Here is a 13,683-nt window from a genome sequence, read left to right as displayed (position 1 = left end):
ATATTTTTCTTAAAGAGGTTGTTATAAATATGCCTGTAAATTTGGCAAGCGATTGTTCAGTATTCATCTTCTAAATATGTACATTTGAGGAAGTAGAATGCTTTGCTCCCAACTCTAATATTTGATCTTACCAGCCATTTAACTGCCTATGAAAGGACTAATCTTAAAGGGTGTGCCCACATTTTACCAGCAGAAAGACCTCAAAATTTTGGTCATGGCTACAGTAGTGAACATGTATTGAGGGAGAAAAATACCCAGCTAGTACCCCAGCTGGTTCTGGGGAGATACGGGGTCAAGCAATGACACACTTGCATCGCCAAATAAATGGCCATGCTCAACCTACATGGCAAAACACAACCACAAATGTCAATTTACACATTTCAGGTAACATATTTCATTGATTCATAAGTTTTTTAAACCACCCCAAAGTCTTGGTTGGTGGATGGTCATCAAAATGTCACCAATGAATAAATGAACTGCTTCTCCTTTGTCCACCCAAAATTATCACTGCTAAATAGTATGCTTCCCTTGTGAAGGCCACATTTACATTGCAATTCGAACCCCCTATCCACTACTGCATTGTTTTAACCCACTAGAACTACCAGTCATGTCACAGTGGTGTCTCTGGTGCCCTTGTTGTTTGCCTTCCCTGCCCTCGATCTTGCATGAACGAGACCTACTGACTACTGGCTCATAGGCATCTCTGCCAGAAAAAGTCTGAGGGCCCTTCTAACTTGTACATTGTGTGGGGGAAAGTTCTGCAACACCATTCTGGCACTCCACTCCTTGCTATGTGATGCTTGCTGCCTTCCACGCATGGCTAAAGTAGAGGTTTCATTAGCAAGCATTATTGTGATTCTGTTCTTGTGCTTTTGACTTCACTGCTTGGGGAGAGTATACGTTTCTCGGCAACATTGCGTTAGCACAGTGCTGGCAGATCAGCTGCCCAGAATAGCAAGACCATCGGATCAGCCTCTTGGAAGAACTTTGGCTAACTTAATGGCAGGTACTAAATTATGAATCTGGAGAAGAGACGAAAGTGATTTAAAAGATTGATATAGATATCATGCTGTTGCCCTCATCACCTCATATTCTAAATGTAAGTTCTGAAATGGAAAAAAATAAAGAATAAGAGTTAATTGCAGCATTGGAAGAAACCATCCCCAAACTACTTGGAAGATTTATAAAAGCATGTATACAAGCAACTGCTGTCATTAATATGGTTAGATTATGCATGCTGTAAGCGAGACTGCAGCAAAATGTTGCAGAATGGAGTGCTCCTATTCAGGGTTCCTCGCAGCCATACCCATTTCCACGATACTCCCTTCCACACCTCCTGGTCCCATCCCTGCTAGCAATAATCAGTCTACATCGCAGGCTCACTAGGTGGTAGCTGTTTCCCCCTGAGGATTTCTTGTACTTCTCCAAACCCTGACATTTCCCTCAAAGCTGCTGATTCCCTCATCATGTCTGTGAATGGCAATGTTTTAGCTACATAGGGCCCATGCTTGGAGAATAGATTTCCTACTAGTATCTAGGGTTGATCCAGTTCTGTGTATTTGAAGCAAATAAAGATAAAGGAAACAATGCCAGGAAAAAGAAATTAAGAATGAGGGGGGAGGGAACCTGATACAGTTCTTACAACCTGCTGGGGATAATGGCAGCAAATATTAGAAGGCCAGCAATATGAGGAAACATCCGTTTAATCAACAGAAATATATTACTGGCTAAGGGATTACATGGGGGGGGGGGAGGACAAAAGCAGTAAGTTTCAGTGACTAATTCTGATCAAACTATTTCTATTTAAGTCAATGATTCCCAAACTACTCCCCCCCCCAAAAAAAAAATCAGGGCAAACTTAAAAAAAAGGGGGGGATCAGATTTAACTTTTTAAAAATCACCTGGTTAAGATTATGTTTGAATACAGATATGTAAAACCTACCTATATTTATAGGTTGCTTTGAAATGATTCAATGACAACCTAGAAAACACACTAAGTTAAAGGTCCTAGGCTACACCTTGTTGAAGTTAAGCCAGCCTGGGTGTGATCAGCGACTGGATGGGTGGTCATCTAAGAACCACGTGTAGACCACCTTGGGTTCTGTGACCGTAGAAAAGCAGGATATAACTATATTTTATTTTTTTTAAACTGCTTTTCTGCAAATAAGGAATCATGGGGAAAGAACCTGTTTTTCAGATCAAGCATCATCAATATGACACAATACGTAACCATTCCTTTTATTTTCTGGTGTGAATGCTGTTGCTTACGTAGCCAAAAAGGAACAACTCGTATATAAAAGGGATCAACAGAAGCGTTTTTTTTAAAAAAAAGAACAACTGGATTATTTTACATGGGAATAGTCCAAGTCAGTTTTCTTTAATTACTGAAGGCAATTCATAGGCTGCTCAGAAATGCCCTTCTGAACAGTGAATATCCCTTCCTTCTATCCAAGCAGCCCCATAAGAGAACTACAGGTTGTAGGTTCAATTCCGGTATGGGACAACTGTATATTCCTGCATTGCAGCGGGTTGGACTAGATGATCCTCAAGATCCCTTCCAACTCTTTAACTCTATGATTCTACTGTTCCTGGAACCACATTCCAGGTAGATGAAGGGCACAGAGCAAGAGCCAGAGACGTAGATTGTTAGCATAAGGTCAAACATTGCAGATCGGTCAACACACACTCCTGGGCCAAACTAAGCCTCTTAACAGAATGATGTGCGTGCGCTCTCTCCCTCTCTCACACACACAGCCAACCTCAAGGTGAAAGAAGGGTGTTTATCTCCAAATAATGGGGCTCCAGTCACCCCACTCACCCCTGCTCCCTTCTCGAAAGCGGCTCTCAAAAAAAAAGCCTAGTTGCAGGCCAGTATTGTATTCTGCATTTGAAAACGACTGTGATGTTTGGTGGAAAGAAGTGTAAACAAAAGACAAAAACTCCACAATCATCATTCTCGGTGTAGATAAGTAAGTAACGCAATGGGGATGCACACAGCAGGTGCTGTATTGTACTGAGGCAAGCTGGCAGACCTTCTCTGTGAAAGACTAGAGGAAAGAATGACACCATCACAGGCCCTGGACAACCATGACAAGGGTATCCCTGGCAACGACACAAGCCAGTAGCATTACCTCAAGTTAAGACTAAAGATTCTTTGGGACCCACCCCGCAAACAAAACGTTATTGACTTTCTTTCTAAACATCCACACAGTCTGCAACATTTCTCTCTCCACCGCCACCCCAGAGAACACATGCTTTCCACAGCTTCCATAAACCAGTTAGCATCTAAGGCTAACGTTTTTAGGGTTTTAACTCTGGCAGATAGATTGCTCTGTGACTTTAGCTGGTCTTATTGCTAGGTTTGTTCTGATGATTTATGGCTGTTTCACGAAGTTTCATAGAATCTGTAGCTTGAACCCTGCCATGGGAATCCATCACAATGAAGGGTGAGTTATAAATGTTCTCAATAAAATAAACAAATGAATAAGTCTGCTGGTGGGTGTGGGTGTTTGTTTTCAAGTATCAATTTAACACTTGTAGGAGAGAAGATGGAAGAAATATACGGTGATTTTTTGGGATGGGGGGGGGGTTTAAAACACCACTCCAAAATATGCTGATAGTGCAAGAGCTCTTATGCTTCTTGGCAAGGACATGTAATCAAATTGAGTTGGCAGGGCTGGTGCAGGACAGTGGATCACTCAAGTGTTGCATATATATTATAAAGCGAGAGGTATTGACCTGCATCACTGCACCTTGTGATCTGGTTGTAATATTCCATCCTGCCTCACTGTTGTTCGGTAACGGAACCTTTTTTCCCCTGCATGGAGGTCTCAACATTCTTTATCCAGTGGCTCTTGTAATTGGTGAATACTGTATTCTGGAAGATTCATGAAGAAACGAAATGTGAAATCAGGAGGATGGGAACAAAGTGAGAATGAATTGGCTCTGCTTGTCACTGGTTCTGGCTCCACCTGCTGCTACCTTCCCTGCCTTTTGCCCTATCTGTCTCAATGGGCATCAGCAACCAGCGCTCATTGCATTGTTGGGAGGTTGAATGAAGAGCAAAAAAAATATCCTTCACATCACCAAAGTCTTGATTTCTTCAGAGGGTAGAATCCAATTGCTGCCCTTGCACTTTCAGAAGGGCTTGTGATCCAACAACTGCCTGGGAAGGAGGAGATGATTTCTGCCTATACCACTCCCCCTCCACCCACTAAAGCCTTCCACACCACCTCCCACCCTGTTCTGAAAGGTTTCCCCATCTCTCTGGAGCCAATTTTCAAAGGCTGCTGGGGGGGGGGGGAGCGCAGGGCAGGGAATCAGCAGAAATTACCTCCCCTCTTATTTTGTTTGTGGAGGCATCCACTGGATCTGAACTCTTCCCATAAACTTAAGAACACCAACAGGATTCCACCCATATTCTGCAGCGTGAAATTAACTGAGATCCACTCTTGCAAGCATTTCCAGTGAGCAAAATGCCTTGCGAAGGGACAGATTTACAGATATCCAATAAATTGCTACCAATGAAAAGCTCAAATTATTAGCAACCCTGACAGTCTACCCCTATTGATAAATGCCACCATTCAAACTTAAATAGAATGATTCACTAGCCAAACATGTGACAGAAATGTTGGTTTTCTTTATCACACTTTTTTACTTCTACCAGGCAATCAGATTTAAAATGCTACACTTGATTAATCAGTGGAAACTACTCAGGCTCTTTTCAAGCATGAATTTAATGCTCACAAAAGCAAAAGATTAGGTTTGACTGGAGCCAGGACTGCCAGGATATTGCAGGTATTCTTCAAATAAAGCTTTAGTCCTTTTACCCTTCTAGCGCCAGAACAAAATAGGGTCTATCAACAGCAATTCTTCAGTGAACTTTAGGAGATTTATGACACAATCTTGGACATATCTACTTGGAAGTGAGCTTCCACTTAATTCAACAAGGCATACTCCCAGGAAACTGTGTAAAACAGTAGCAATCCTATACACATTAATCTAGAAGCAAGTCTCACTGAATTTTGAATAGACATGGAAATCAAGGAATAACTAAATAGACTGTGGGGAGGCGGGGGAGAGAGTATGAGCACATGTCTCCTTTGGCATGGTGTGTCTGATAAATTCTAAATAGAAAAAAGTGGTACAAAACCAATATAGAATACAATAATCAGTGCCGCCAAGTAAATTATCTTCCAATTCAAACTTCATTCAAACCTACGGAAATTGCACCAAAGGAGGCATCTGATGGATAGAGCCCCACAGCAACTTAGTTTTCCCACCTAATGTCATCTGAGGTGGCTTGCAATGACAACATTAAAAGGAATACAATAATAAAGATACAAGTTATACTACCTCATATTATAAAGAACAGTGATCACAGCAATTATTTGGTTTTATTTGGAATGGATTTGGTTCAGATTTTATTATTTAGTTTGAATTGTATGTGTCATTACCACCTTAAAAGCAACAGAGGCCAGCTGAAGATTTTTTTTGCCCCAATTAATTGGGAAGCATCTTCTTAATCAAGTGTTTTAGTAAATTAATATGATTGGCATATATACTGTACTTTTCCATGTATAAGATGAGGGGTTATTTTACTAGAAACTTAAGTTAAAAATAGGGGTTCGTCTTATACACGGATAGTGCATAGGGGTGACGTGGGACTGGTTGCTGCCGCGAACTGGAGATTGTCAGTGGCTATTTGGGGTGTTATTTGTGGCTGCAGCAAAGACTGGTTTTGATTGGCTATTGCTGCGGTAATAGGGCGGGCGATGGGCGGCTTAAAAAGCTCAACAACTCTGGGCCACCCCCCAAAAGAAGCTCAACAACTCTGGGCAATCCTCCCCCAAAAAAGCTCAATAACTCTGGGCTGTTTCGATTGCAAGCAGAAAGTTCAACTTTATGAGCTACTGAGATTTTATTAGTTATATTCTCACCTCCAAATTTGTCTGTAGGCCATTTGAAAATCACAAGACAGAATTCAGTCTGCCAGTTATCAAAGTAATTACCTGGGAACCCCTCCTTGTCTTACCTTAGGTATTCATACACCTGTGAAAGCATGAGTCAATAACCATATTTCAAAATGGGCAATCACAGATGTGAAATAAGATTCCTTGTGATGCATCATACAAAATTTCATCACAGCAACAGAGTCAGGCAACCTCAAAATGCATTTCCAACTCCTTTCCCCCCACTTTAACAGTCTACACACCTAACCATTTCTGTTAAGTGCTCCATTTAAGTTATTGGTATGCAACTTGTGTACATATCTGCACACACAGAGTTTGCACTCTACCAACACTAATATTTTCCTATTGCTCCCTCAGTAAAATATGTGGAGAATCCTGCACACTTTGCCATTCTATCCCATGGATAGCCTGTCTATTTTTCAGATTGAAAAGTTCCTAGCTGCCACCCACACATTTTCACCCATCAGCTCAAAGATTATTATTAATGTCTATAAAGGCAGGGATAAGGGTGGGGTATAAATAAATAACTACAAGGAGTGCAATCCAGGCAAAAAATAAATTCCTTCAATTTCAAAGGAAGAGAATTAAAGTTCCCTCAGCAAAATCAAAAGGACACTGAAATTCTGGTTTATTGCACCCTACAATGTTTAAATTCCAGAGATTCAAACTGGATTGTAAAAAATCAGTAAATCCACTATCAACATGCACAACAAAACAAACCACTTAGGCCAGGCTTCCTCAACCTCGGCCCTCCAGATGTTTTGAGACTACAATTCCCACCATCCCTGACCACTGGTCCTGCTAGCTAGGGATCATGGGAGTTGTAGGCCAAAAACATCTGGAGGGCCAAGGTTGAAGAAGCCTGGCCTAAGTTAAAACCTATTATTATGTCCCATATCTATTGCCCAGTGTATCATAGAGGCATAGAGGCTTTGACAAGCTCCTCTTTTGTTTCCCAATCTAATAACAGATTGTACATTTTAGACAAAAGCTTTTCTTTGTTTTGTAGAAGTTCTTTTTCAAATTGTGAGCTGTGGTCCGAAAAACCATTTTTCCTGTTTATTTTAAACATTTCATGTAACTGATGATATTGTAACCAACCCATAACATGGCTCCTTACATTTTCCACTGATTTCAGTTTAGGTTTCCCCTCTGTAAAACGCAGCAATTCCCTGTAAAAAAAGATTTTAAAAAAGCCCTGTTCTCATCTTGCCTGCCTGGGTAGCAGGGCCTCCTCCATTAGACTTTAAGGCATGTGATGGCTCTTTCAGTACCAAAAGCGACATCTATCATCTAAAGGAAAAGTAATAACCTCCAATACTTTAAAGAAACAATAGGGACACTTATTCTACAAATAGCCAAGGGTCCATTAGCAAAGCAGTTACTGTTAAACCTACTTCATCACAGTCCTGCTCTCCCCAACACATTCTTCTGAGCGCTGGCCACCCTCTCTCCGGCTCCTCCTGACGCCAGTGTCTGATTTGATGATCTGTTCTGATGTCACAGAGGAGTTTTACAGGCAGGAGTGTCACAGACTCACTTTGCCATTGGCTTAGCTCTAATTTCACAGAAAGAGACCAGGGAGATGGGTCATTAAGCAGGACTTCGGAAAACTTAAAAATGTGTATCAAACACTCCTTAAGCAACTTTTCCTAAATGTAACCACTTCATCCTTGTACACACGCTGTGGGCTTTTAAAAATCAATGCCTCTCAGCAGGTGAGGACAGTCAAGTGGTTTTGGAGACCATGAAAATAACCATCATGTCCTATAACAAGACACAAATAATCACATTTTCATATGTATCTAGCATATCAAGGTCTACAACATCGAAGTTTTTGGAATATGGTACATTCTTGGCTAGCTGCAGCACTGAATTCTGCAGTAAGATTTGACAACGTTATATACCACCTAAATAGAAAATGTCGAGAAAGTTCCTGTAATAGGTAGAAATTAAAAACCTATCAACTATTCCTAAGAGCAGAGGTAAATATGTACATCAATTATTCAAGAGTTATGATATATTGCTAAATGATAACTATTAAGGCAGTGTCACCCAATACTTATTAAAACTTGGTTACATTTTGGTATTATGCACTAGGGACATTGTCCAAAGCTCTGAAACTCATGAAAAACAAAATCATTGGAATCTAAGTGATAATGAAATAATAAAAAAGAAACATTAAACCATTATATATACATGAAAGCATATATATGAGTATATGTCCATAAAATAGAAAATTATAAAATGCAAGCTGCAGCCACTTTATTTAAAAAAAATGAAGTTACCCAAACAATACCAATGCAGTGGTACCTCCGGTTACAAACTTAATTCGTTCCGGAGGTCCATTCTTAACCTGAAACCGTTCTTAACATGAGATGTGATTTTGCTAATGGGGCCTCCTGCTACTGCTGGACTGCAGCTGCGCGACTTTTGCTCGCATCCCGGGGCAAAGTTCGCAACAAGGAGCATCTAATTCTGGGTTAGCGGAGCTCATTACCCGAAGCGTTTATAAGGACAGTACATAACCTGAGGTTCCACTGTAATAGCTTACAAGATATTTGGGATTATATCCTGTTTCATGCTTCTTCAGAATCAAATTGGAGAATTATTCATGGATGGCAGCCTTTGATCTCATTATTACCTCAATTTTTCCTTAATTTCTTTCAGGAATATGCTATTCCTGTTAATTGTAATTCTTCCACATACGCCTAATCATTTCAGTTCAACATTAAATGGTTGTTACTCCAAAAGCTGTAATCCAAAAGTGGAGAATTCTTGAATGTTAGACAGTGACCTCCTGCTGCCCACAGCTTTGTCTATAACATTTGTTCTATTTTATGAATTTAGGGGAAATTGCAAGAAAGAGCAGTTTTATGATCATGAATAGTTGGGAGGCCAATAAGTGTTTTCCTGACTCTTCTTTCTCAAGACTTTTACAAAGGTTTTATAAACTACTCTATGAATTTTATCAAAGGTGAAAGGTATAAACTCCTAAAATTAAACAGTAATAAAGACAAAGTAAAAAGAGGTAGGAAAATAGAAGTTTAATAAATTCAGGGTTTGTGGGACACACCATGTGATCTATAGTCCCAGAACACTCTGGCATGTTGAACTGCTTGCAGTTTCAATGTCCACCAGCGTGGACACCCAAATTCACAGATGACAAGGTGTCATGAACTAGACTAGAACAGTGAGATTTCATATGGCAGGGATCAAACTTGGAGAGCTTTTTTTTGTAGATACACATGCCTGCTAGGAGGAAAAACTAAATTATGCTAGAAGAAAAACTAATTTGGGTGGAAGACTTTCAAATTTAATTTCTGTGGCTTTATGACCATAAAACTTGTCTCCCCTCCATATTATTCTCACGAGAAATCTCTTTTCCGGAAACTGTGGCGATAATCAGGGAAGAAAGGAAGTGAGCAGGGGGCTGTTAACCCAAAAGAGAGGTTCATTTGTTAAATTAGAACAAACGGAACACAAATTCTACCAAATATTATTAACCAGGAAGGGCAAGAATACAGATGGTAACCCACACTTGTCCAAGTACCCTGAACTGCACCCACGGAAACTCATCCAAGGGCATCTGACCAGACTGCTCTGTAGACACCCCAAGAGACTGACCTACCATGACAGTAGAGTCTGCATCTCTATGGATACAAGTGGTTTTATCCTAAAAATGTCTAGCAAACAAGTCACAACAGGCTATTGAGAACTCTGACTTTCTTTGGGCCAGGATATAAACCACCACACCACACTACACTCTACATTGCTCTGCTGCACACCAAGTCAAGGACAAACTTGCAGCACAGAAGTTACCCTTCTTTGCTGACTTCACTGCCACAGAGTAGGCTAGATAATCCACACATATCTGTGTTCAGTTGTATTCATTTGGAGTCTTTATCCGCTTGCGTTCTAGCAGTCTTCTAGCCTGCTTCATCAACCAGGGTATACCACTTTTGCTTCAACAAGGTTTTGTCACAAGTGTCTAGCACAAAAGCCAGATAATGGTGGAATTGGCACTACTACAGATGCCACATAATACCCGTTCTTGCTGTGGCAGACAGCACCATTTTTGCATGTTCTTTTTTGTTAACACAGAGTGGGATTCAACTACGTTGTTGTTGCACAGAACAAGGTCTGCTCACACAACGGGACTCTCCCTTCCTCCGCACTCCCTGAATCTGTTTTGGAGGGTTGAGAGAAAACCCATAGCAGGTTTAGGGTGTGCATGGGGTAAGAATTGGGTGGGGGAAGTCTCATTGCGCAAGTGGACCTCATAGAATTCCACCCACAACAACTATGTAGATCTTTGGTTGCATGGAGAATGACAGCTACTGGGTGTGTTTTTAGCGTTTCTCGTTTTCTGGTTGCAACAGAAGTTTAATAGCTCCACTAAATTAATAATGCATCAAACAGAGGATTTGACTCTACCTTATCAGTGATAACAGTCTACCTAAAACAAAGATAGTCAGTGTCATGCCATCCAAATGTTTAAGAATACAACTCCCATCAGCCCCAGTCACTAAGACTAATAACCAGGGATAATGGGAGTTGTAGTCCAAAAAATCAGGGATGAAGAACCTTATGCTCTCCAACTCCCATCAGCCACAGCCAACAGGGCCAATGGTCAGGGATTGTGGGAAATGTAGTTCAACAACTTATGGAAGGCCACAAATTTTCCTATGTCAGGTCCTCTATGTAGATGATCTGCCACATTCAAAGGAAGAGGAATGTGGATCTTTGAGTAAAGACAGGTAAGATAGGTAAGATATAGATAAGAGATAAATAGATGATAGATAGGTGTGCGTATATATAGATATAGATATACACACACACATACACTTACCAATTAGGCTAAACTAACATGAGAGCTCTATATTCAGACTTGCTTCGGAAGCAATATTTTTCTCTATATAAATAAGGACATATTTAAAGCGGTGAGAGAATTTATTCTGTTACACTCCATAGATCCCATGGTTACATATTACTATTGCACCACACATCTGCACCCAATGTTTGGTTTAAAAAACAACCACTCACTGTGACTTGCCACAATAATTCAGGTAATTAGTTCATCGTAGGGTAGTCTGGTCAGCAGTATGGGCTCACAGATGAGATATCTGGTGTGTGCTGCAGCAACTATCTAATCTACATACAGTGGAAAACTCACATTTCATTTGATATGCTGTAACATTTTACCTATGAAGCCACAGAGCCTTCTCTGTGGTGACCCCCCTCCCCAGGTGGAATGCCCTCCCAGGCATCAACCCAGGCCAACCTTCTGCCATCAGGCAAATATGTTTTGATTCTCCAGGGCATTTTATCAGTGTTAACTGTCTTGCTTTCAGTGTTCATCCTTACGTGGGTGGGATGGTTATTTTATTTTTAAGTATGGTGGTATTTTTTGCAGATGAACACTTTTAACATATTTATTTCATTTTAATTGAGTTTTATTGTATTGCAAATCACTTTGGGGTTCCGTCTGTGAAACACAAATTGAATAAATTTAATCTGATCAGAGAGAACAATGTTCTCATACTAAAAGTAGAATGGCAAGTACGTATACCTTAATTTTAAGGCCCTTGCCCTTTAACAGACCAGTGTCTACTGATTCATTTAAAAGCACAGACTGAGCAAAATTAATAGCAAAAACCTCTTAATTCTCTCAAAACTCCCAGGGACAAAATAACTGAGTAGGACGGGCCCTCAGGAAGCATCTCTTGCATCTCAAACACATGAAATCGAGACAGTCTGGCGGAAAGGATATAGTCTTTTCCAGTTTCTGTCACTAACAATTCCAAACGCTGAGCATCCCTGCGACTGAAGAAATGCCTGTTAACAATTCCTATACAGTACAATCCCAGCCCACAAATATAAAGGCTAAAGAGAAAGTATTGAGTCTAAAAAGAGTCCACCCCACGATATGGAAGCCCCTCCTTTTCTTGCAACACCATAGATATCCAGGTAAAGCGGCAACGTACAAGCCCAGAAAGCATACCTCCAATTTCACAATCCTTCGGAGAAGCAGAGGGGGGCCTGAAGCACAACCATAGGGAAGGGTGTGTGTAAAGAGACAAGGGCTGCTTCAGCATCGCAAGGCTAACCCCTGGTGTGTTAAAAAAAAAAACCCGAAGAGAAACTCAGCCAAAAAGTAAAAAACACACACATACACACTGAAGAAATCCGGCAGACATAGTTCTCCCCTCACTACCACAGCACGGAAGCAATTAGGGAAACGGAGGAAATTAAGGGAGGAGGGGAAGCTACTACCCGTACCATCCAGCGGTCTGAAGGCAGCGGCTCGCACAATGCAGAGGGGCGAGGGCGAGGGGGAAAAGGAGACTAATCCATTAAGGTTCCCCGGGGGAGGGAACGGGGTGCAGGAAGAAGTTGGCAGCCGGAGAACGAGGCTTGCGAGGGGGAGGGAGGCGCCCGAGGAAGGACTGCAGCAAGGAGAGGGCTGCGTGGAGGGGCTGGGGAAGGAATAAAGGAGGAAGGCGGGGAGAGGGGGGGCGGGCAAGCAGGCTGAGCCCAGCGGAGCCACCTGCGAAGAAGGGCAAGCCGGGGCCGGCGCTGTGCCAGGGGAGAAAGGGGTGAGAGGGTCTCTCCTCATGGGAAAGGGAGGAGAGGAACCCGATCTGCCGGCAGCTGCACGGACCCGCCTGCACCACCCGATCCCTTGCCGGAGCAGCACAAACCTGCAGCTGCAGCAGCAGCAGCCGACGCCGCCTCGCCTCCTTCCTCCTTTCCTTGCCCCGCGGCTGCCCTGGCCCAGCTCCGACCCAAGAGCCGCGGCCACCTCCGCCGCCGCCTTCCCCCGAGGAGGAGGAGGAGGAGCAGCGCCGCCACCTCTTTCCCTCAGCGCCGGCTACCGCAATTGGGGCCGCCGCCTCTGGCACTGCGGCGGCGCTTCGGAGGGCTGCTCCGAGGAGGAGGCGGGCGGGAAGCCTGGGGTCGCGGCGGCGCCGGGCTCCGGTGCAGAGAGCCGAGGGCATGGAGTGCGGCAGACCCAGCTGCCTGCCTGTGTGTGTGTGTGTGTGAAAAAGAGAGAGATGTGGGGTGTGTGTGTGTGCGGTTGTGTGCTCCCAGCAGCCGCTACTTCCTGTGCAGCGACAGTTCAGTTCCTCCCGGGCCACCGGGGGCAGGAGAGTTGGGTTGGAAGCGAGAGGAGGAGGGCGCCGCCGCTGCAGAGGACGCCTTGGCTCCTAGGCAGCCGGGTTCCTGCATTTGCAAGCTCGCCTGCAAGGGAACCCGCGCTTGCATCAAGGCCGGTCCTCCCGGGCGGCGGGAGGCATTGTTCCCTGACGACGACGCCTCCTCTCCATCCCTCCCCACTTTCCAGACGCGCACGCCTATCCAGAAGTACCGCGGAGCTGAAGAGCCGCGGCCTCCGCAATTCTAGCCCGAGTCCCGTTCACTGGGGGAGGAGGAGGAGGAGGAGGAACAACGCCCGCAGGCCGCTCCATCTCGCCGCGGCAGCGGACCCTCCTCCGCCTGCTTCTTCTCAGGCTTATGGGGGGCGAAGGGGGGGGGAGAGAGAGGCAAGATTTCATCCTCGGACGTCGTAGGCTGTTTCAAATGACTTCCACGCTGCAACCCGCGCGCCCCAGTAGTTGCCATCATCCCGTAATGCAGATTCAACTCCCAACGACCTTAAGTCTTTGTGTGCAACAGGGTTCCCCCCACCGAGGATGAAGCGTCCTAA

General features: G+C 43.4%; 1 protein-coding gene across 6 annotated transcripts in view; it reads right to left on the bottom strand.

Annotated features, from left to right (window-relative positions):
• The window catches only part of AGPAT3 (1-acylglycerol-3-phosphate O-acyltransferase 3), an 88,275-nt gene extending 74,990 nt beyond the window's left edge, over nt 1–13,285 (bottom strand). Inside the window, exons 1-2 of one of the 6 annotated variants that reach the window (XM_081003779.1) lie at nt 7,370–7,458; nt 3,739–3,877 (exon numbers count right to left, since the gene is read on the bottom strand). The gene's annotated coding sequence lies outside the window, so the exon portion shown is untranslated. Of the gene's footprint in view, nt 1–3,738; nt 3,878–7,369; nt 7,501–11,976; nt 12,097–12,254; nt 12,404–12,676 lie in introns of those variants that run through there. The other 5 variants (XM_081003780.1, XM_081003781.1, XM_081003783.1 and 2 more) reach the window with 5 other exon arrangements.
• Between the last annotated feature and the right edge of the window lie 398 nt (nt 13,286–13,683).

This window comes from Podarcis pityusensis (assembly GCF_964106645.2).
Source record: "Podarcis pityusensis genome assembly, chromosome: 4".
Classification (NCBI taxonomy): Eukaryota; Metazoa; Chordata; class Lepidosauria; order Squamata; family Lacertidae; genus Podarcis; species Podarcis pityusensis.
The sequence above is the reverse complement of the archived record's forward strand: the minus strand, read 5'-3'. Positions and strand labels throughout refer to the sequence as shown.